At 36.2% G+C, this 21,742-nt stretch overlaps 1 protein-coding gene across 1 annotated transcript in view; it reads left to right on the forward strand.

Annotated features, from left to right (window-relative positions):
- Positions 1-21,742, forward strand: part of LEMD3 (LEM domain containing 3) — an 80,974-nt gene that overhangs the window by 20,538 nt on the left and 38,694 nt on the right. The window lies entirely within an intron of this gene.

Consider the following 21,742-nt stretch of genomic DNA (forward strand, 5'->3'; position numbering starts at 1 on the left):
ATCTCAGATTAGACTTTTAAAAGCCTCTCTAGGCTATGAAGCCATGCCAAAGACTTACAAGTAGATTTTGCCTGTAACACCTATAGATTTGGATGAATTCCTCTCTTCTCAAAGTCCTCAAAATATTTTTTAAAGTTACTGGGCCTGCCTTATTCAACCCTTAAGGCCAGGAAATCTGTAAAGCCTCATACCACACCAGTTTTTTCCAAGGGGCTTTCATGACTTCATAAAGTAAACCTTAGCTCTTTAAAACTGGCCATATCCAGTTCTATGGACATTTTCAAATATAACTTTCCAGTCAAAATCCTTGACATTATAACCAGTGTTTCCAATTATAATTTGTTATAAAGAGAACAGATTCTTATTGAACTTATGCAAATAACTTACTGTAAACCAAAAATAAAATTTGAAAGCCCCCTGCAACCATCTGAATGGACTCCCTCCTTGGCCAGGGCACCCTAACATTTATCCTGAATGACTGCTTCAGGCCATGATGGGAAGTGGGGGTTGCACATGCCTCAACCATGCCCATGACGGGCATGTCCTTAACCTTGGCAAAATAAACTTCAAAATTGATTGAGACTTGTCTCAGTTGCTTTTTGGTTTATACTATATTACCATAAAAATAGAAATGCTTGCTGATCGTTTCTAAATTCTGGAGGTATCAGATAGTTGAGAAAAGGTGTTTAATCTTCATTTACAAAGGTATACTTTACCAAATTGTTGAAAGTAGTAGAGATAGCTTAAGAGAAAAAAAAGTTTCCTTAAATCTGCAAAGCACAACATTGCAGAATCAGCAGTGTTTTAAACAAAAACCCCATTAAAAACCTATAATTTTTCTTCATCAGTCATTTAGTCTCATGTCCTTCCTTTTTTGCTTAATGTTGGGTTAGCAATTTTATGAACCAGTTTCTTCATTAGTGTTGTGGAAACTCTTAGCTAGACCAATGGTATAATCTTAAAGTTATAAGAAACCTGTAGTTGTTCAGAGTCTTTTTCCATGAGTCTCCTTGAAGATGAAACACTAGGCTTATAGTTGCTTGCAAAAGCTTTCAGGAAAGCAGCAGAGTAAACAGTTAACTCTGTGGATGACAGGACTTAAACTGGCTATGATAATAATTTATTATAATGCAATTGATAAGGACATTTTATTTTTGTGATGTCAGTATTTTAACATAAAAATCAAAATTATGAAAAATCTGGAGACAGATGCTGGAGAGGATGTGGAGGAATAGGAACATTTTTACACTGTTGATGGGAGTGTAAGTTAGTTCAACCATTGTGGAAGAAGACAGTGTGGTGATTCCTCAAGGATCTAGAAATCGAAATTCCATTTGACTCAGCAATCCTGTTACTGGGTATATATCCAAAGGATTATAAATTGTTCTTTTATAAAGACAAATGCACATGTATGTTCATTGCAGCGCTGTTTACAATAGCAAAGACCTGGAACCAACCCAAATGCCCATCAATAATAGACTGGACAAGGAAAATGTGGCACATATACACCATGGAATACCATGCAGCCATAAAAAAGGATGAGTTTGTGTCTTTTGTAGGGACATGGATGAATCTGGAAACCATCATTCTCAGCCAACTGACACAAGAACAGAAAATCAAACACCACATGTTCTCACTTATAGGCCAGTGTTGAACAATGAGAACACATGGACACAGGGAGGGGTGCATCACATACTGGGGTCTGTTGGAGGGGTGTTGGGGAAGGACCGTGGGGGGTGGGGAGTTGGGGAGAGATAATATGGGGAGAAATGCCAGATATAGGTGACGGGGGTTGGAGGCAGCAAACTGTCTTGCCATGTATGTACCTATGCAACAGTCCTGCATGATCTGTACATGTACCCCAGAACCTAGAGAACAATTTAAAAAAAAATCAAAATTGAGACTGATAACATCATACCAGGACATTATTAGATTTGTAGGAATTTTATACCATTTCTAGAACACTCAGTAACATATCCAGGCAGATAGAACTCAAGGAAAGTTAAATATCATCACTTGTTTGACAGTACTTATGCAAATTTAACATACTAAATACAGCTAATTAGTTTAACATCTCTCTCTTTATGAGGAGAGAGAACAAATTCTTTTGAGATATTATACGTTTCCCCAAGAAACTACCAAAGTTAGTTAAAGGTCAAAAAGACCTAACAAAGGCCAGGCGTGGTGGGTCACACCTGTAATCCCAGCACTTTGGGAGGCCAAGGCAGGCAAATGTTTGCTGAGGCTCACCAGCCTACTGATCCCTCTGACCAGCCTGACCAACGTGGTGAAATCCTGTCTGTACTAAAAATACAAAATTTAGCTGGGCATGGTAGTGTACACCTGTGGTCCCAGCTACTCAGGAGGCTGAGGCAGGAGAATTGCTTGAACCTGGGAGATGGAGGTTATAATGAACCGAAATCGTTCCATCGTACTCCAGCCTGGGTTACAGAGCCAGACTCCGTCTCAAAAAGAAAGAATAATGGAATAAAATTTTGGGAAAGTTTGTCAAAAATATCAGAGGTTTAAAATACTTGATTAAAATAGATCACAGTTCACTTGAAATAATACCTACTGATTTAACCAAAGCGGTAATTAAGAGGCAAATACAGAAAGTTACATAGTTGTTTAAAAAAAAAAAAGGACCTTAGCTCTTTTAATATAGAGAATTCAGTTTTCTTAAGCAAAGCCTTAGTAAAGCAAGAACAGACCGATACTCCAAGAAAACTTTGTACCACTGTACTTTTGATATTAAGATTCATCATTTTAAAAAGTAACTTTTAAATATAAAATTCATTCACCTACTAACCACCTTGACCACAAATAAAATTACTTTTTCATGATGCTTTTCTACATGTCTACAGTTTTCTTGTATGCATTCAGTTTTGCCTTATACCCTTCTTTCTTCCCATTGTGAACAACCAGTCATTCTACTTTAGGATAGAAATTACTTTTCCCCTTAACAAAAACATCTTTTTTTTTTTAAAAAACGAAAGACATGTCTTATTTTTCTCCATACAGAGTTGTTTCCCTTATGATTTCTAGTTTTAATTACCATTTAGTAATGAGAACTTGTGAATTTTAGTAAATTTAACTTTTAGAAGCATGTGCTTCTTCATGGTAGTTTTTCAGTGGGACATGGACATGATTGCTAACAGACTTGAGTATCTTTCATTCTGAAATAAGCCAAAAGTGGATAACTTAAGTTCAGCAGTTAATGTTTCAGTATTTTATCTTATTTGGAAATGATCTAGATATTCAATGAATATCTGTCATTTAATTTAACTTAGTAAAACTCCAATGATGTAAGTTGCCAGAGATTTTTGAAACTGGTTTTAAGTAGATGTATTATAACATAAAATAAAGCTAGCCATTATCAAGTTATTTCATTGTTAGCTATATTTACAGCATGTACATGTTAGGCAGTCATCGTGAAAGCAAGAATCTTATAAGAGTTAAATATGTGGAGTTTTTTTAATTGCTTTACTGCTGTGCTGGATAATACATGAAGCTGTTAGCAGAATATATTTGAGAGACATGGCACCAAAGTATGTTACTAGCGGCAAATTCATATGGGTTTGCAGCAACCTCAGTTCTTGTCTCCTCAGAAGAAAGAATTTGACTGAGAGGCATAAGGCCGAAGGAGAGATCGAGGCAAGTTTTAGAGCAGGAATGAAAGCTTTAGAGCAGGAATGAAAGGAAGTGAAGTATACTTGGAAGAGGGCCAAGTGGGTGACTTGAGAGGTTAAGTGTGCAGTTTGACCTTTTGACTTGGGGTTTTATATAGCGGCATGCTTCCTGGGTCTTGCATCCTTTCTCACCTGATTCTTCTCTTGGGGTGGGCTTGTGCAGTGGCCTGCTAGTATTTGGAAGGGGCCAGCATGTGTGGTGTGTTTACTGGAGCTGTATGTATGCTTATTTGAGGTGTTCTTCCCTTACCACTCAGATGTTCCTGGAAGGTCATGTTTCAGTTAAACTCATCTATGTTCCCTCTTAATGCATATGCTGGAGCCCAAGCAACCTACGCCTTGAGATCTTATTAGAAAGCTGCTGATCACCAGTTTCAGGTGTTTCTGTTTATTGGGAAACTGCCTCTTATTATTTTAGAGAGACAACTGCCTGGCCATCACCTGATGGCCACCAAACATAACTGGTGTGTGTATCTTTTAGGGGAGGGGGGCCTCTCCTGCCCTGTTCATACCTGACTAGCTGCCTGCTGTAACAAGGCGCTTGGAAACTGGACACTGCACTGTTCCTAGCACATTTGTTCTTAGGTCAAACCCATGGTTCTAGAATCTTAAACATCTAGTAAAGGTAACAAACTTATTTGCAAAAGCAGGAAAAATTAAATGTTATGGTCATATTGTACTTAAAGCTGATAACTCAGAAGACACAGCTGTTTTTATTAAACCAACAATATTGAGCTAGTCTTATTTACCCAAGTCATGTGAACTTTAAAAATATTTTGGGTTAGTTTCATTGTCTCTAAGACAGTCCTTCTGTCAAGGTTCCATGACCCCCTGTGGAAACCAAAATCTGAAGATGCTCAAGTTCCACAGTTGGACTTGTACATAAAAAAAGTCAGCCCACTATATTCTTGGAACCATCAGTGGGTTCATTTTTACCTGTTGCACAGATAGAGCTGATTTATCAAGACAGGGGAATTACAATAGAGAAAGAGTTTATTTCATGGAGAGCAAGCTGAATGGGAGACTGGAGTTTTATTTCTTCTTAGATTCACCTCCCTGAAAATTTGGAGGCTAGGGTTTTTCAAGGATAGTTTGACGGGCAAGGGAATGAATGCTGCTGATTGGTTGTGGATGCAATCATAGCAGTGTGGAAAATGATCCCTGTGCATTGAGTTCGCTTTTAGGTAGGGGCCACAGGACCTGTTGAGTTAAGAGTCATGGGTCTGGATAGGGCAGTTGGTGGACAGAAAGATAAAAGCTTGAAAAGACATCTCAAAAGGCCAATCTTAGGCTCTACAATACTGATGTAGGAGTAATTGGGGAAATTGTAAATCTTGTGGTCTCCAGGATAATGGCTGGCAATTGATATCAATACCTTAGCAGAATTTGGGCTCTTCCCAGCCTCCTAATTTGGTGGTCTTTCATTAGTTTTACATAGGCAGTTTAGTTTTGGGGAATGGTTGTTATTATTTAAACTATAATCTAAATTGTAACTATAATTATTTAATTATAATTATTGAAGTATTGTAATTTATAAATTATAATTATTACATTATTATAATCTTAAGTTATTAAAACGTAATCTAAATTTCTCACAAAGTTAGCTTGGCTCAAGTCCCAGGAATGACTAAGGAAGATGGGAGTTGGTTAGATCAGGTCCCTTTCACTGTCATAATTTTCTCAGTGTTATAATTTTTGCAAAGGTGGTTTAATTCTTGGGTTCTGCAACCTGCAGCTACTGTATTTTTGACCCATGGTTGGTTGAATCTGCAGATTCAGAACCTTTGGATATGATGGGCCAGCTATGCTTAATTTACATAAACACTTTCTTTAAGCTAATTAAATGGAGCTCTTTTATAAATTATCTTTGGCAAAATACCATCCTGAGATAGAAACATATCACACAAATATAACACATGTATGTAAATACATAGGCAGATGTAAACAGATCATACAGCTCTCATTTTAAATTTTAGTTGTGTGCCAGGTCTAAATACAAAACTAAATAAATACAAAACTAAATAAATACAATTATTTATTAAAAAAAAATAGCTAGATTCAAATTGTGTATCTGGAGAGATGGCTACACTTCTTACTGATAATTATAAGACTTAAGATTTTTTATTTGCCAATTTCCAAATAGTTGTACCCCCTTTTTCTTCTTCTGATGAGTCTTCTTCCCTAAATTTACATTTCTAAAGTGATGGCTCTTAGGTTAGGCTAGGTAGAGCATTTATATCTCAAAGGCACAGGGCTAAGGCTTCAGGCTTCAGTACTATCATTTACTGAAACAAGGAAAGAATGGTGTAGGTAAAGGCCCAGTTAAAACAAGATGGCCAGGAAAAGCTTCTGAAATGCTTGGGTAAAGCTAGTTATGTAGGTTTAAGTCATTGCCTTCTCCATTCTAAGAATTTCTAGTGATTCAGTTCTACTTCTCTTTCTGGTGCAGAGAGGGAGACAAATAGAGATTTCTTTTATAGATGTAAATTTCCCTTACAAAACAGTCTAAAAATAACTGGTTAAAAATAGTTCTTATGCCAGTAAGGCATATTTTGAAAACTGATTTGGCTAAAAGGATCAAGAAGTCCTGGATCTTGTGCTCCAATGAGAATTCCGAATTCCTCAGCAAATTTCTGGGGGTTTTCTTTTGGGACAGGGAAACCTTTGCTTGATCTGAGCTCAAGATTTTGACCAAGGCATAAAGGTGGTTAAAGATATAGACCTGGTTGATGTGTGGGCCTAACTTTATAAACCATTTGTCTAGCTTTCATCTTTGGGTTGGGAAGGTAACTTAGAAAAAGCTTAGTAGATTCAGAGTAGGCAGAGGATGGGGTGGGGAGGTGGAGTCAGAGTTAAGTTAGTCAACATGTAATTTAAAAAAAAAATCAACTGCGTAAGTTTTTCATTTGTCTTTGGTAGGAAGTCTTTTGAGAGAGACAATTTTTGAGTCTTGTAGAAGCCTTTGCATACCAATAAAAACCCAAACAGAACTCTACTGAAACAGTAGAGGTAAACACTGAGGTATTTTGGATTTTTTTCTTTTCTAATGTGCCTTGCAAATGAACAGTTTTATCACTGTGGCTACTGTAACTCTTGAGTTACCTTTGGTAAGTTTCACTCATTTCTCTAGAAAATCACAGGTTCTGAGCATAGTTCTTATACATAGAAGTTTAGTTCTTATACATAAAATTGGTGGACGTTCCAGATGGCAGAGTTCTAGACTCCTTGCCTGCAGATGAGCCCATGATTCACTGCCTTCTCAAACTTATCTAAGAGGCCTCCTACTAGCTCAGTATAATCTCTGTCATGGCTTACAGGCCCAGTCTTGATCAGAAATGTTCATAGTCAAGAGAACTCAAAACTCTCAAGCTTGTATCTGAGAAGGACCTACCAGTGGTGAACTCCAAATGCACAACAAAAAGCCATGAGCTCAAGGGGCTCAGCGGGACACTTATGCCTGTTACTCACTGCTCCTGTGGGTCATCATTGGTGGGATCTCCTTCAGATCCTCATTTCTAACACTAGAACTGTTAAAAGAACTTTAAACAAAATAAATTTAACAGAGTTTATTTAAGCAAAGAATGGTTTATAAATTGGGCAGCACTCAGAACCAGAAGAGGTTCAGAGAGTTCTGTGCTGAAGCATGTGGGCAGTGTACTTTTATAGCCTGGACACAGAAGTAAGATGAAGAAAATATATTTGGCAAGATTCTAGAGATCAGTTGATGGTTTCTGATTGGTTGAGGTTAAGTTTCATTATCCTGTTTACATTGAATTGGGTTTTGGTTTGCTTAATGTAGGAGCTCCATTCTACAGAGCTCAGGCTAATGGCTTCTTTCTGATTAGTTTTAATAGTAGTCATATTTCCCATCTCAAGGTGTGGCTGAAGCACATTTTGTTGCCTGTATCAGCCAAGTAGGATGGTTATGGGAAATTGTAATATCATTTTTTTTTAGCATTTACTCACACATATTTATGTTCTCTTCACTACAAGTAGAAGTTGTAGAAATTGGAGTAGATGTTAAGTGAGAATCTGATATGACTGCAGTGTATGCTGAATATTCTGTCCATTGTATTCATGAGGAAGCATGGTTTTTACTCTCAAGGTTCCATATATTATAATCAACAAAAAAGTCTTTAGCCTACTTTACCACATGTTGTAACTGCTTAAATTGTTACTTTACCCAGTAGTTTTTTACTTGATGACATATTTAAGTTTCTCTGTTTCCTAGATGACTTTTCATCTGTGTCTGTTTTCTTCCGGAGGTGAAATCCAAAGATACATATTATTTTTAAGCAAATTTCTCATAAAGTCAATGATGGGAACTTCTTCAAATTTAGTTTATAAGTTTATTCTGGTTATACTTCCACCTCTATATGTTGTCTTGTATGTATAATACCGTTTTCCTTTTTTATCAGACCTCTGCTCTTTATTCCCATTCAGTGAATGGAGGGGAAACGACTGCTATTTAAGTCTTATTCACTTCATTCCTCTGTGTGTTTTCTCTCCACAGTTTTCTTATTTGCATATTGTTTTTGTGCCACCCAAAACTAAAACTGGAGATAATCATTGAAGATGTTAAATACATGCATTGTAATTTTGAATGTTATAAAGTAGAAGACCTATTGTATTTAATTGTATGCAAAACTCGTATTACTTTATTACATTGAACATCTTCAGTGTATCACAAATCCCTTTTGGATCTTCAAATTCTCATTTAGCAATATTCCTTCAGAATTAGTTTTGTTATTTTTAAAGTTTCATTTGTATTTTATAATGTAAATTTAGAGGAACTGTTATAGTATCCAGTGTGTAGCAGTTAATGTTTAAAATTTCTTCCTACAGTGAGCTGTCACCATGTTTAATAAATTGCAGTATTCATTAGCATAAATGACTTTGGGTGCCAAGTTAGCTATTGCACAGATGCTTGGTATTATTTATAGATTTGTATCTAACCTTCACAAGTTGACTTGCTTTTGTTTTTATATTCATTTGTCACCACGCAGTAGGCAGTAGCAAAATTATTTAAGTGTCATATATACAAAAATAGTTTTCAGGAAGAGATCTGTTGAAACTCCTGAGAGGTAGGTCACTCAAACTTTTCTACCTTGAGCAATATAGTAAGATTAAGCTCCCATAATTTAAGTAGACATACTGCTTTGTCTTTATTTGAAGCCGATCCTTGTATATTAATCGCTCGGTATCCAAGAGGGATTGATTCCAGAACCCCCACAGGTACTAAAATCCACAGATGCTCAAGTACCTCATATAAAATGGTGTAGACTTTGCAAGTAATACCTGCATATCTTCCTGTATACGTTAAATCATCTTTAGATTATTTATAATACCAAATATGATGTAAATGCTATATAAATGGTTATACTTTGTTGTTTTTAAAATTTGTATTATTTTGCGTTGTTAGCTTTTATTGTTTTGTTTTTTCCCCCAACATCTTTGTTCTCAGGTTGAGTCCTTGAATACAGAACACATGGATATAGAGGGCTAACTGCACTACCGTTTTTCCCAACATTGTGGTAAATGTAGGGGTTTCTTTAGCTGACAGAATTAAATGGAGCCAGCACCTTACTTGTTTTCCTCTGGAATTTTGAGCTGTCGAGACTTACTTATGTCTTTGTGGGAGGGGTGAAGCAGAGAATTAATTATTAACTTTATCTTAAATTGTTGATGTTTACTTAACATCTTAGAGTCTTCTCTTAGGTTAAACTTTTGTTTTAATGAGAACTTCAATTTTAATTACTAGTCAGATTCGGGAAGAATAATTCTATTTAATGTTCTTCTTTGAATTGTGGATCCTGTATAAAGATACTGGAATACATCTTTGGAAGGAGCAGACTGTCATTAAAGTCTTAAATGTCTACTTTGGTATTTTCTGGATTTGCTAATTATCTGACTTTCTAATTTAGTAATATTTAGATAAATGAAACCAGATTTATGAAATCATTGATGGATGAGTCACCTCCAACTCAACAGGTTAAGCATTTTAGAAAATAATTTGTGAATATTTACATTTATAGTTTAAAAATTACTAGACACAAGATCTTACATTTTAGCCATTTTTCTTTTTTTTCCCTTTTCCTGTGAATATCTGTATCTCTAAGGACCATAGCCATTTTTCAATATCTTATGTTTCTGACATTGTTTTAGTAAAAAAGATAAGATCTTATTTCTAATGTAAATTATATGAATTTCTGAAAATAAGGCTATATTAAATGTATCTTTCCAAAACCAAAAAAACTGTTATATTACAATGACTCTTTTAGGTCTTTGCAAAAGAGAGGGAACTTTTCTTTTTCAGTTTCCAATTAGTAAAGTGTTTACACTGAATTATGAATAATTAATGGATGCTGCTGTAAATATCCATGTGTGAGTTTTTTTTTTTTTTTGTGAACATAAAGTTGTCACCTACTTTGGGTAAATACCAAAGAGCATGATTAATGGATCATATGGGAAGATTCTGTTTAGTTTTGCAAGAAACCACCAAACTGTCTTTCAATGTGGCTATAACATTTTGCATTCCTACCAGTAATGAATGAGAGTTCTGAGGCAGGAGAATAGCGACTGGAGGCAGGGAACCTAAGACTGATTGGCACTGGCTTCCTAGAACTGAATCAAAAGGAAAACCCCAACTTTCCATGCCCAAGTAACAAAGGAACAGAGGTTACACCCTTTGTAACCCCTACACCCCAAACCCTCTGCCACCTTCTGCATTGCAGATGAGAAATGGAAAGTACCTTTAATTGGTCCCCCTCCTGCAACCAATCAGACTGGTCACTGGCCTAGTCTTCATTTGCATAAGGGTGTAACTTTGTGACTTCAGCCTCTGATTGGTCACCTTCCACCATCAATCAGACTGATAGTGGGCCACTACTTCATTTACATAGGGTGTAACCAAGTAACCAATGGGAAACCTCTGGTGGGTATTTACACTCCAGAAAATTCTGTAACCAATGCTCTTGAGCGGCTTGCTTGAGCCTGCTCCCATTCAGTGCAGTGTACTTTTGTTTCAATAAATCTATGCTTTTGTTACTTAATTCTTTTGTTGCTTTGTGCATTTTGTCCAATTCTTTGTTCAAAACACCAAGAACCAAGATGACTCATAGTCAAGACCTTCCACCAGTAACAGTTCCACATCCTCACCAGCATTTGTGATGTTAGTGTTCTGGTTTTTGGCCATTCTGATAGGTATGTAATGGTATCTCATTATTTTAATTTGCATTTCCCTGATGACATATGATGTGGATCATCTTTTCTGTATACCTTTAGTGAGATGTCAGTGAAGTTGTTTGGCCCATTTTTTAATAGGGTTTGTTTTTTTGAAATTTTTTTCATATATTTTGGATAGCAGTACTTTATCAGATATGTCTTGCAAATATTTCCAGTCTATGACTTCTCTTTTTATTCTCTTAACAGTGTCCTTTATAGAGCAGACATTTTTTAATGTGAATGTCAGCCTATCACTTCTTTCATGGATTATGCCTTTGGTGTTATGTCTAAAAAGTTACTGCCTAGATTCCCCTTATCTTTTAGAGTTTTCTAGTTTTGTGTTTGATATGTAGGTGTGTGATCTATTTTGACTTAACTTTTGGGAAGGATAAAATGTCTGTGTCTAGATTAATTTTTTTGCATGTGAGTATCCAGGTGTTCCAGAATTATTTGTTGAAAAAACTATCTTTATTCCATTGCATTGCCTTTGTTCCTTTATCAAAGATCGGTTGACTGTATTTATATGGGTCTATTTCTGGCCTTTTTATTCTGTTCCACTGATCTTTTTCTCTGTTCTTTTACCAATACCACACTGTCTAGATTATTGTAGCTTTAGAGTAAGTCTTGAAGTCAGATACGGTCAGTCTTCCACCTTTGTTCTTTAATATTGTGTTGGTTATTCTTGGTCTATTGCCTTTCCATATAAACCTTAAAATTAGTTTAACAGTATCCCCAAAATAATCTGCTGGGATTTTGATTATTATTGAATCTAGATCAAGTTGAGAAGAACTGACATCTAGATAATGTTGAATTTTCTTATTCATGGACATGAGCTATTTTTCAGTTTAATTAGTTCTTTTTGATGTCTTTGATCAGAGTTTTGTAGTTTGGGTCATATAGATCTTGTACATATTTTGTTAGATTTACGCCTATTTCATCTTGGGAGGATGCTGATGTAGATTGTGTTGTGTTTAAAATTTTAAATCCGACTCGTTCCTTTATGACATAGCAAAGTAGTTGATTTTCGTCTGTTAACCTTGCATCTTGCAGCCTTGCTGTGGTTGCTTATTGTTCCAGGAGGTTTTTTTTTTTTTTCGGTCAGTTCTTTTATTTTCTGCATACATTGTCATATCATCCGTGAACAAAGTTTTATTTTTTTCTTTCAGCCTCTGTACTTTTTCTTTCTCTTCTTACTGCATTAGCTATTACTACCAGTATGATGTTGCAGTTGAGTGGTAAGAGAAGACAAAACATTCTTGCTTCATGGCTCATCTTAATGGGAATGCTTTGAGTTTCTCACTATTAAGCATGGTGTTAACTGTAGGTGTTTCTATTTTTGTTTTGTATTAACAGATATTCTTTATCAAGTTGAGGAAATTTTCTTGTATTCCTAGTTTACTGAGAATTTTCTTTTCTTTCTTTCTTTTTTTTTTTTTTTTTTTTTGGTGCGTGGGTATTGAACTTTTTTTTTTTTTTTTCCCTCTTGTTGCGGCAGCTGGAGTGCCATGGTGCAATCTCAGCTCACTGCAACCTCCACCTCCTGGGTTCAAACGATTCTCCTGCCTCAGCCTCCCAAGTAGCTAGGATTACAAGCGTGCACCACCACACTTGGCTAATTATATATTTTTAGTAGAAACAGGGTTTCACCACATCGGCTCAGCTGGTCTCCAACTCCTGACCTCAGGTGATGCCCCTGCCTTGGCCTACCAAAGTGTTGGAATTACAGGTGTGAGCCACCGTGCCCAGCCTGGGTGTTGAACTTTTGTCAGATGCTTTTTCTGCATTTGTTGGTAAGATCATGTAATTTTTTTTTCATATGGATTATATTATTTTCAGATTGTACACCTGCAATAAATCCCACTTAGTTGTAGTTTATTGTTCTTTTTATACTTTGTTGGATGGAATTTGCTATTTGTTGAAGACTTTTGTGTCTGTGTTCATGAGAGATATTGGTCTGTACTTTTCTTGTAATGTCATTGACTACTTTGGCTATTAGGATAATGCTGACCTCATACCTGCTTCTGTCTTCTGAAAGACGTTATAGAGAATTGGTGTAAGTTTTTTCATAAATCTTTGGTAGACTTCTCCATCTGGGCCTGGTGTATTATTTTGGAAGGTTGTTATTTACTGATTAAGTTTCTTTAATAGGTATGGTCTTATTCAGGCTGTGTCTTCTGTGAGTTTTGACAAGATTATGTCTTTTGAGGAATTGATCTGTTTCATCAAGGTTGTCAAATTTGTGGGCATAGAGTTGTTCACAGTATTCTTTTGTTACCCTTTTAATGTCCATGGGAGCCATAGTGATATCCTCTTTTATTTCTGGTATTAGTAATTTGTTTCTACTCTCTTTTTCTTAGCTAGCCTGCATAAATGCTTGTTAATTTCATTAATGTTTTCAAGGAACAAACTTTTGGTTTCTTTGATTTTTCTCTATAGATTTTCTGTTTTTATTTCTTTGATTTCTGCAGTAATTCTTACTCTTTCTTATGCTTACTTTGGATTTAATTTGCTCTTTTCCTAATTTACCAAGGTGGAAGCTTATGAATTATATTAGGCCTTTGTTTTCTAATTTATGCATTCATTAACTCATTTATGCCTGAGGTTGCAATTAAAAAATTTTTTTTCAATCAGGCTTTGGCAATGACCTTGTGCAGTAGCATGTAAATAACTCCCACATGCTTGGCGTTCCAATAATGGAACACTAGACATAAATTTAATAAATTTCCCTCTAAGCATTGCTTTTGCTGTGTCCCACAAATTTTGGTACATTTCTTTTTCATTTAGTTCAAAATATTTTAAAATGTCTCAAGATTTCTTTGTAAACCCATGTGTCATTTCAAAATGTGTTGTTTAATCTCCAAGTATTTTGGGACTTTTGCAGCTATCTTTCTGTTGGTTTCTTGTTTAATTCAGTTGCGGTCTGAGAGCAGACATTGTGTGACTTCTATTTTAAATTTGTTATGGCATGTTTTATGGCCTAAAATGTAGTCTGTCTTGGTGAACATTCCATGTAAGCTTGAGAAGACTGTGTATTCTGCTGTTGTTTGATGAAGTACTTTTTTGTTCATTACATCCAGTTGATTGATGATTTGAGTTCAGCTATGCTTACTGATTTTCTGCCTGCTGGAGCTGACCCATTTCTGGTACAGCAGTGTTGAAATTGCTACTATATTAGTGGATTCTTCTTCTTTTCATTTCTATCAGTTTTTGCCTCACATATTTTGATACTTTGTTGTTAGCTACATAAACATTAGGTAGTGTTTTGTCTTCTTAGAGAATTGACCCCTTTGTCATTATGTAATGCTCCTCTCTGTCACAGGTAACTTTCCTTGCACTGGAGTTTGCAATATCTGAAATTAATACAGCTATTTTCATTTTCTTTTATTGGTGTTAGCATGGTATAACTTTCTCCGTATCTTTGCTTTTAATCTATATGTGTCTTTACATTTGAGGTGGATTTCTTATAGACAATTTATAGTTGGGTCTTGTTTTGTTATCCACAATGATGTTTTAAGTAGTGCATTTAAACTATTGATGTTCAAAGTAACACTTAATATCATCAATAGCTTCTTAGAAACTGCCACTTTTTTTCATTTTTACTTTTTTAAGTTCAGGAGTATGTGTGCAGGATGCGCAACTTTGTTACATAGATAAATGTGTGCCATGGTGATTTGCTGCACAGATAATACTGTCACCCAGGTATTAAGCCCTCTGTTCATTAGCTGTTCTTCCTGATGCTCCCCTCACTCAACTTAACCCTCTAATAGGACCCATTGTGGGTTTTTCCCCCTCCATGTGCCTGTGTGTTCTTATCCAGCTGTTCCCACATTTAAGTGAGGACACGTACAGTATTTGGTTTTCTGTTCTCGTGTTAGTTTGCTGAGGATAATGGCCTCGAGCGCCATCCGTGTCCCTGCAGAAGACATGATCTTGTTCCTTTTTATGGCTGCATAGTATTGCATGGTGGATATGTACCACATTTTCTTTATCCAGTCTATCACTGATGGGCATTTAGGTTGATTCAGTGTCTTTTCTATTGTGAATAGTGCTGCAGTGAACATATATGTGCATGTATCTTTATAATAGAATGATTTATATTCCTTTGGGTATATACCCAGTAATTGATTGCTGGGTCAAATGATATTTTTGCCTCTAAATCTTTTTTTTTTTTTTTTTTTTTTTTTTTTTTTTTTTTTGCCTCTAAATCTTTAAAGGCCCTTCACACTGTCTTCCACAATGGTTGAAACAATTTACACTCCCACCAACGCGTAAGAGCATTCCTTTTTCTCCACACCTTGCCAGAATATACTTCATAAAGACTTGTTGAAAAGCCTGTGGTTAGAAGTCTTTCTTACAGCTTTTGTTACAGAGATCTCAAACTGACAGTACAATTATAATGTGGACTTGGTGCTTGAATAAATATAAATAATTTCAGTTATAGTCTTTGCATTAGTCCATTCTCACACTGCTGTAAAGAAATACCGATGACTGGGTACTTTATAAAGGAAAGAGGCTTAATTGACTCAGTTCTGCAATTTGCAGTAATGGCAGAAGGAAAAGCAGAAGCGAGTACCTTTTTCACAGGGTGGCGACAGAGTGTGAATGGAGAAGAGCCCCTTATAAAACCATCAGATCTCATGAGAACTCACTATCATGAGAACAGCATGGGGGAAACTGCCTCCATGATCCAGTCACCACCCACCGGGTCCCTCTTTCAACACATGAGTCTTACAATTTGCGATTCGATTTGGTTGGGGACATGGAGCCAAACCGTATCAGTCTGATATCAGTTTTCCCCCCTTGGGAATCTTCATTTTTATGGTGAGCAAATGTGAGACTTTCAAATGATTGCAAGGTTGAAAGAGATCATAATTTTTTTAATCACATATAAAGAAAGAACCAGTTAAGTGACAAGGATAATGGAACATTTGATTCTGAGTTTTGACCTTTTACTTCCTTAGACACATTGTTTTCAGTTTTCTTTATATTCTTAGTACTCTGATGGCCATGTTTAACGTTCTTTAAAAAAAAAAAATTAGTGTGTACTTTCTCTCATTTTTAAAGAATAGCTTATTTGAAAACAGCATAGGATTGTTGCCTCTCAAACAGGGACAGGTGAAAATTGGGAGTTCTGTAGGAAAGCAGAAGTGGAGAAACTGTTCTGTTCTTGCCCTCTTTCCCTTCTCTTTCACTCATTATCCCCACCTAGGTTTGTAACTCTGTAAATTCAGATCAATAGATGGGAAAGAGTATTGATGAATACAAGGGTGGTGGTACAAGAGCTTACCTTAGGCAAGTTTTATGGAAGACAGTAATAGATACTTTTGTCCATAAAAATTTTCCTATTTTGATTATGTAATCTCAATATTCATAATAATTTGTTAACTATACATCAAGTGGATGTATAGTTCCTGTCATCTAAAATGACCATCTATTTAATGAAGCCATGAAACAATTAGAGAACTTTCAGAAAACAAATGGGCAAAATTCTGTGTTGCTAAAGAATGTCCTGCCTTGTTCACCCTGTCCATTTTTAGATTAGTCTGGATGCTAGTGAAATGCAGAAGTGTTTGCCACACAGGTGCAGTGTTTTGCAGCTGTCACCCACAACCCTCTTTGCTTTCTTCACATAAAATTATGCTGTGCTTAAACCATTAATGCTAGAAGATGGGATTTGAGAATTTGAATGTCTGTTTACAAAAAGATGTAATATATAGAGAGAACTGCTCATTCAGGCAGCTGAATGTAACTGTCTGGATCAGGCGTCCCGAAGCTTTTTACACAGGGGGCCAGTTCACTGTCCCTCAGACCATTGGAGGGCCACCACATACTGTGCTCCTCTCACTGACCACCAATGAAAGAGGTGCCCCTTCCTGAAGTGCGGCGGTGGGGGGGCGGATAAATGGCCTCAGGAGGCCACATGCGGTCCCTGGGCTGTAGTTTGGGGACGCCTGGTCTAGATGACTTAACTGTTCTTAAGATCACACTAGCCTTAAGGTCACACTAGCCTTAAGGAGTTTTAGATACAAGAGACTGCCTTTAAAACTGCTGTCTGAGCCGGGCGCGGTGGCTCAAGCCTGTAATCCCAGCACTTTGGGAGGCCGAGGTGGGTGGATCACGAGGTCAAGAGATTGAGACCATCCTGGTCAATATGGTGAAACCCCGTCTCTACTAAAAATACAAAAAAGTAGCTGGGCATGGTGGCACATGCCTGTAATCCGAGCTACTCAGGAGGCTGAGGCAGGAGAATTGCCTGAACCCAGGAGGTGGAGGTTGCGGTGAGCTGAGATCGCGCCATTGCACTCCAGCCTGGGTAACAAGAGCGAAACTCTGTCTCAAAAAACAAACAAACAAACAAAAAAACTGCTTTCTGTAGAATTGCTGCCCTCCAGACTGAACTTTCCGAGAACAGGGCTATGTATATTTTTAAATCTCTTGTAACTAGCCTAATACCTCGACTTAGTAGGCACTTCATATGTTTCCAAATATTTTATGTTGCAAGATGAAGCTAAATTAAAATATTGTTTAGATGTAGTATGGTACTAAATCAGAAATTATAATTTTTTTAAACTGATGCCATGTGGTACACTTTATAATAGTCATATAAACAGAGTGCCATGGCCTCAGAGAGAAGGGGAGTGAATAATTCCAAATCCATGGAACTCACTGGATACTTTATATTTTGATATATCATGGAAAATACTTCCCTAGACTACAATTGAAGAATTTGTTTTGAGAGGAATTTTTTCCTCATTTAAGAGACAATAGTGTGTTTTCCAACAGCAGTGGTTCCCCCCCCCCATATCCCCATTTTTGTCATTTTTGATGCATTATATCAATATCATAAGCAGATTAATGGAGCATGCTTTCTTTAAATAAAACCAATGTTTTATTTTCTATAGCTGTTATTTCAATAATGTGAGTTATTTAGGCTTTGGAGTCAGACATAAATAGGTTTGAATCTCAAATTTGTGAATCCCAACTTCTTAAACTGTGTTTACCTCAAGGAAACAACTTAATCTCAACATGTCTCAATATTTCTGTCTGTAAAAATAGAACTAATATAATCTCTAAATGGTAATGTTATGAGGATGAAATGAGTGTACCTCTTGAGTACATGGCAGCAGCATTATTCCTGGTGCATATTAGAGACTCAATAAACAATTTCCTTTTTATTCAAAGGAGAGGGTTGTAGTGATGAAGACTATAGCACTTTTCTGGCATTGATGAAGCTGCTATTCTAGGAGACTGTAGTATGCCTTCAAGTTTCTATTTGTTCAGCATGTGCGTAGCACTCAATATCTGTAAAGGCATTGAGATGCATGGCGATATTACAGTCTTGTTGGGGCTGGGGGTGAGGGGCTGAACCCAAATAGTAAAATCATAAAGGGTAGCAAGTTACTGAGATTTTGAGAAGGGGGATTCTTAGAAGGAGGTCATGATAAACTGCAGTGATTAGGCATCCTTCATGATTGTAGCATAGCTGTAAACTGAATCTGCAAGGCAGAATGGAGATGAAAAACATTCAGGCTTAAAGAAGACCACAAAGATCAAATGCTCAGTCTTCTGAGAGAATATTTTTCTGTGCTGTAATTGACAGTGGTTCCAAGTATGCAGAACAAAAAATTGTCGTAGCAGACTGAAGCCGGCTGTGTTGATCCAAAGAAAGCTGTAGGAAAGCATCCCGAATCTACTACTGCCTGTTTTCCTGAGTCATAAATAGCAGATATTTATTCTGCCAATGCTTAGGACTCTTAAGCTAGCAAAGCATATACTTTGAAGTTTATAAACATATAGATGTGTGTGTAAGTTTTTCCTTTTTATCTGAGAATTCATAAGAGTTGATAAATTTTATTTCTATGTAAGAGAATTTTCTCAAATGTAAGCAGTTTACATTTGAGAAAAGATCAGTAAAACTAGTAACATTTTTAGAATTGGTAGGGGGTTGGGGTAAGAAGGGATTTGGAGGAGAAGCATTGTGTGTTTATAAATAATTATCATAAGATAAGAATTTGTTCCTTGCAACAAAATGTCATTAGAAACCATTGGAAGATTTTGAGGGTTCTAATGAAACATTTTAGGAATTTCACTTTGCAGTTATTAGGATAGTTTAAAGGGACAAGAAGTCAAAATATTAAGGATATTTACAGAGAAAAGTTTGGTGTATTTGAGGCTTCAAATAATCTGAACTAAAGTATTGAAGTAATGTCCAAAAAAGCAATAGTGAGAGGCTGTTGAGAGTGTAGGGTTAAAGGAGGACAACAAATCAAAAATGGCTTCAAGGTTGTGCCTTTAGGGGATGGAAGAGTAAATTTTGAAGTACCATCTTGGCATTATCATTGCTCTAGGACAGGCGTCCCCAAACCGGCCGCATTCGGCCTCCTGAGGCCATTTATCCGCCCTCACCCCCCCCACCCCCGCACTTCAGGAAGGGGCACCTCTTTCATTGGTGCTCAGTGAGAGGAGCACAGTATGTGGTGGCCCTCCAACGGTCTGAGGGACAGTGAACTGGCCCCCTGTGTAAAAAGTTTGGGGACGTCTGCTCTAGGATATAGGATAGAGCTGTAATTCATTCTCAGGTCCCTCTCTAGAAAAGTGACTGAATAATGAATGAAGTGGCAAATTTTTGGTGTGGATGCTTTTGAAACAAGGTGTCTTCTCTTTAGTTACCTAATTGGGAGAGGGTGTTGTATATTTTCACTAGGGGTAACAGTATATGTTGTTTCCATTAAAGACTAGGTAATCTGGATGAACTGGAAGATATTGGTGTGTTTTTGGAAACACTGAAATGATTTGGGGAAAGAAAAAAATGTATAAAGATACTTCGAAAACTTTGAGGGCTTTTAATTTGTTGGAGTTGCTGTTTTTGGATGGCGTTTCCTTGTAAAAACTTAACCCCAAGGATATGTTTTACTTCCGCTGTTGTTAATAGGTCTCTGTTCATTTAATAGGTGGTGATTATGATAAGCATTTGGGGAAAAAATTTTTAACAGAAGGTTTGTTGGGCACAAAGTATCCTCTTGGCTGTTTTAGGTATGTTGTATTCTCAGGTATTTTAGACTACAAGGCAAGAGGCAGAAGTCTAGAAGGATACTAGGGGCAGAGCGATATTATCAGTTTTATCAAAAAAATTGTTTTTTCCCTCTTCAGCTTTCTCTGTGTTATCCTATCCTTCTCCTTCCCCAGTAGCTCAGAACATACCTTCCTCCAGCTTCCTGCAGAATTTAACACTTTTGCTTCAATGTTAACACACAAAGTGAAATGAAGAGGAGTGCCTAGATAGCACAGCCAGCATTTTTCAAGCACTAACTGTATGCATGGAACTATGCTTGGTTCTGGACATACGCATGCGAATAACACAGAGTCCCTGTCCTGAGAAACCCACAGTAGAGCAGTCTGGTGAACATTCATAATTTACAGTTATGCTTTTATGGAGCCACTCAAAGAACTGATTTTCCATTTGATAGTCTTGACAAAAAGTAATTTTGTATATAATCAAAAAGCAACACTAGCATAGCTTTTCTTCATTGTTTTTGAAACTGCACACTTTTATATTTTTAAGAATTGTTTTTATAAAGAGCAAATAAAATACCTTTTATACTTAGTATTGTTTGGCTAATTTATTGTCATTTTCTTGGCGAAATGACAAGGCACTTTTTGGTAGTATATTGAGCTAAGTATAGCTGTTCAATGTTTACATTGAAAAAATAATATTATTAAAAAGGGTGTCTTTTTAGTACATGTGTTCTGATCCTTAACATTTTATTTCATCTTGAAGCTATATTATTTCTTCTCTTGATTCCCCTTTTGAGTACTTTTGATTTTCTGTAGTATCTTTCAAAACTTTTTCTTTCCCGGCATTGAAATCCTATCCTTTTGATGTATAGAGAAATGTTTAAAAATCCATTAGCAAAATCCCTTATGATGATAACAGGATACATTTTTTTCCCTTGCTTTTTTATTGTACCTTGTTAAGCTGGTCTCACTTGAACTTTCTTAGAATCAGACAGTTCCTGGTTCCTATGGGTCTTCCTGTTTTCTCAACTAAAAATAGAAAAGCATCTCAGAAAGGAAACCTGGTCAGTGTGAACTACTTTGTAAAATCAGTTAGTTTTAGTTAGTCTTAGTTGTGACCTGGATTATACAAATACATAGTCTGTGTAAAATATAAAAGTTTATAGGTATCTGAAAGCTTTGAATATTTTTGCATGTGATATTAAAATAAACAAAATGATAAGGAGAAGATTCTGAATAAAAACCCTGAGAGGTGCTACATATTCAGCATAAACATTTTTTATCTTAGTTTAGAGGTGAAGGAGGGGAACAAGGGTTGGATGGAAAGTGGTAAATCCTTTCCTTTTTGTACAGTATTTTATTGGAAATTTGGAATTGTTTAATACTGAGACTTAGTTCTTAGTTACTTTGATCTGTATTTTTTTTTCTTGGCACTTTTCCTGATGTTAGCTAGGATTAGAAGGTGAATTAAAAAAAAAATCATTAGAAGTCAGAATTCTAAATGAATTACTCAGTTTTAAAGCATCTTGTAGATTTCTTTCAGTAGTTAACTGCTTGTTAGTCTATATTTTGAAGAGAAATCAAGGTGGAAACAAATGATATAGTCATTAACAGTAATAATAATACTGTATATTGAGTGCTTATTAAGTGCTTGACATGGTGTCAAACATTTTATCTTTTTTATCTCATTTAATCCTGAAAACTACTGTATATGGTAGGTATCATTGTTATCCATACTCCTTTAAAGAAGAAACTGCAATTTAGAGTAGCTAATTAGATGTTAGTTCAAGGAGACATTGCTAATAAGTGGTAGA

This window comes from Saimiri boliviensis, chromosome 7, assembly GCF_048565385.1.
Source record: "Saimiri boliviensis isolate mSaiBol1 chromosome 7, mSaiBol1.pri, whole genome shotgun sequence".
In the NCBI taxonomy this organism is placed as follows: domain Eukaryota; kingdom Metazoa; phylum Chordata; class Mammalia; order Primates; family Cebidae; genus Saimiri; species Saimiri boliviensis.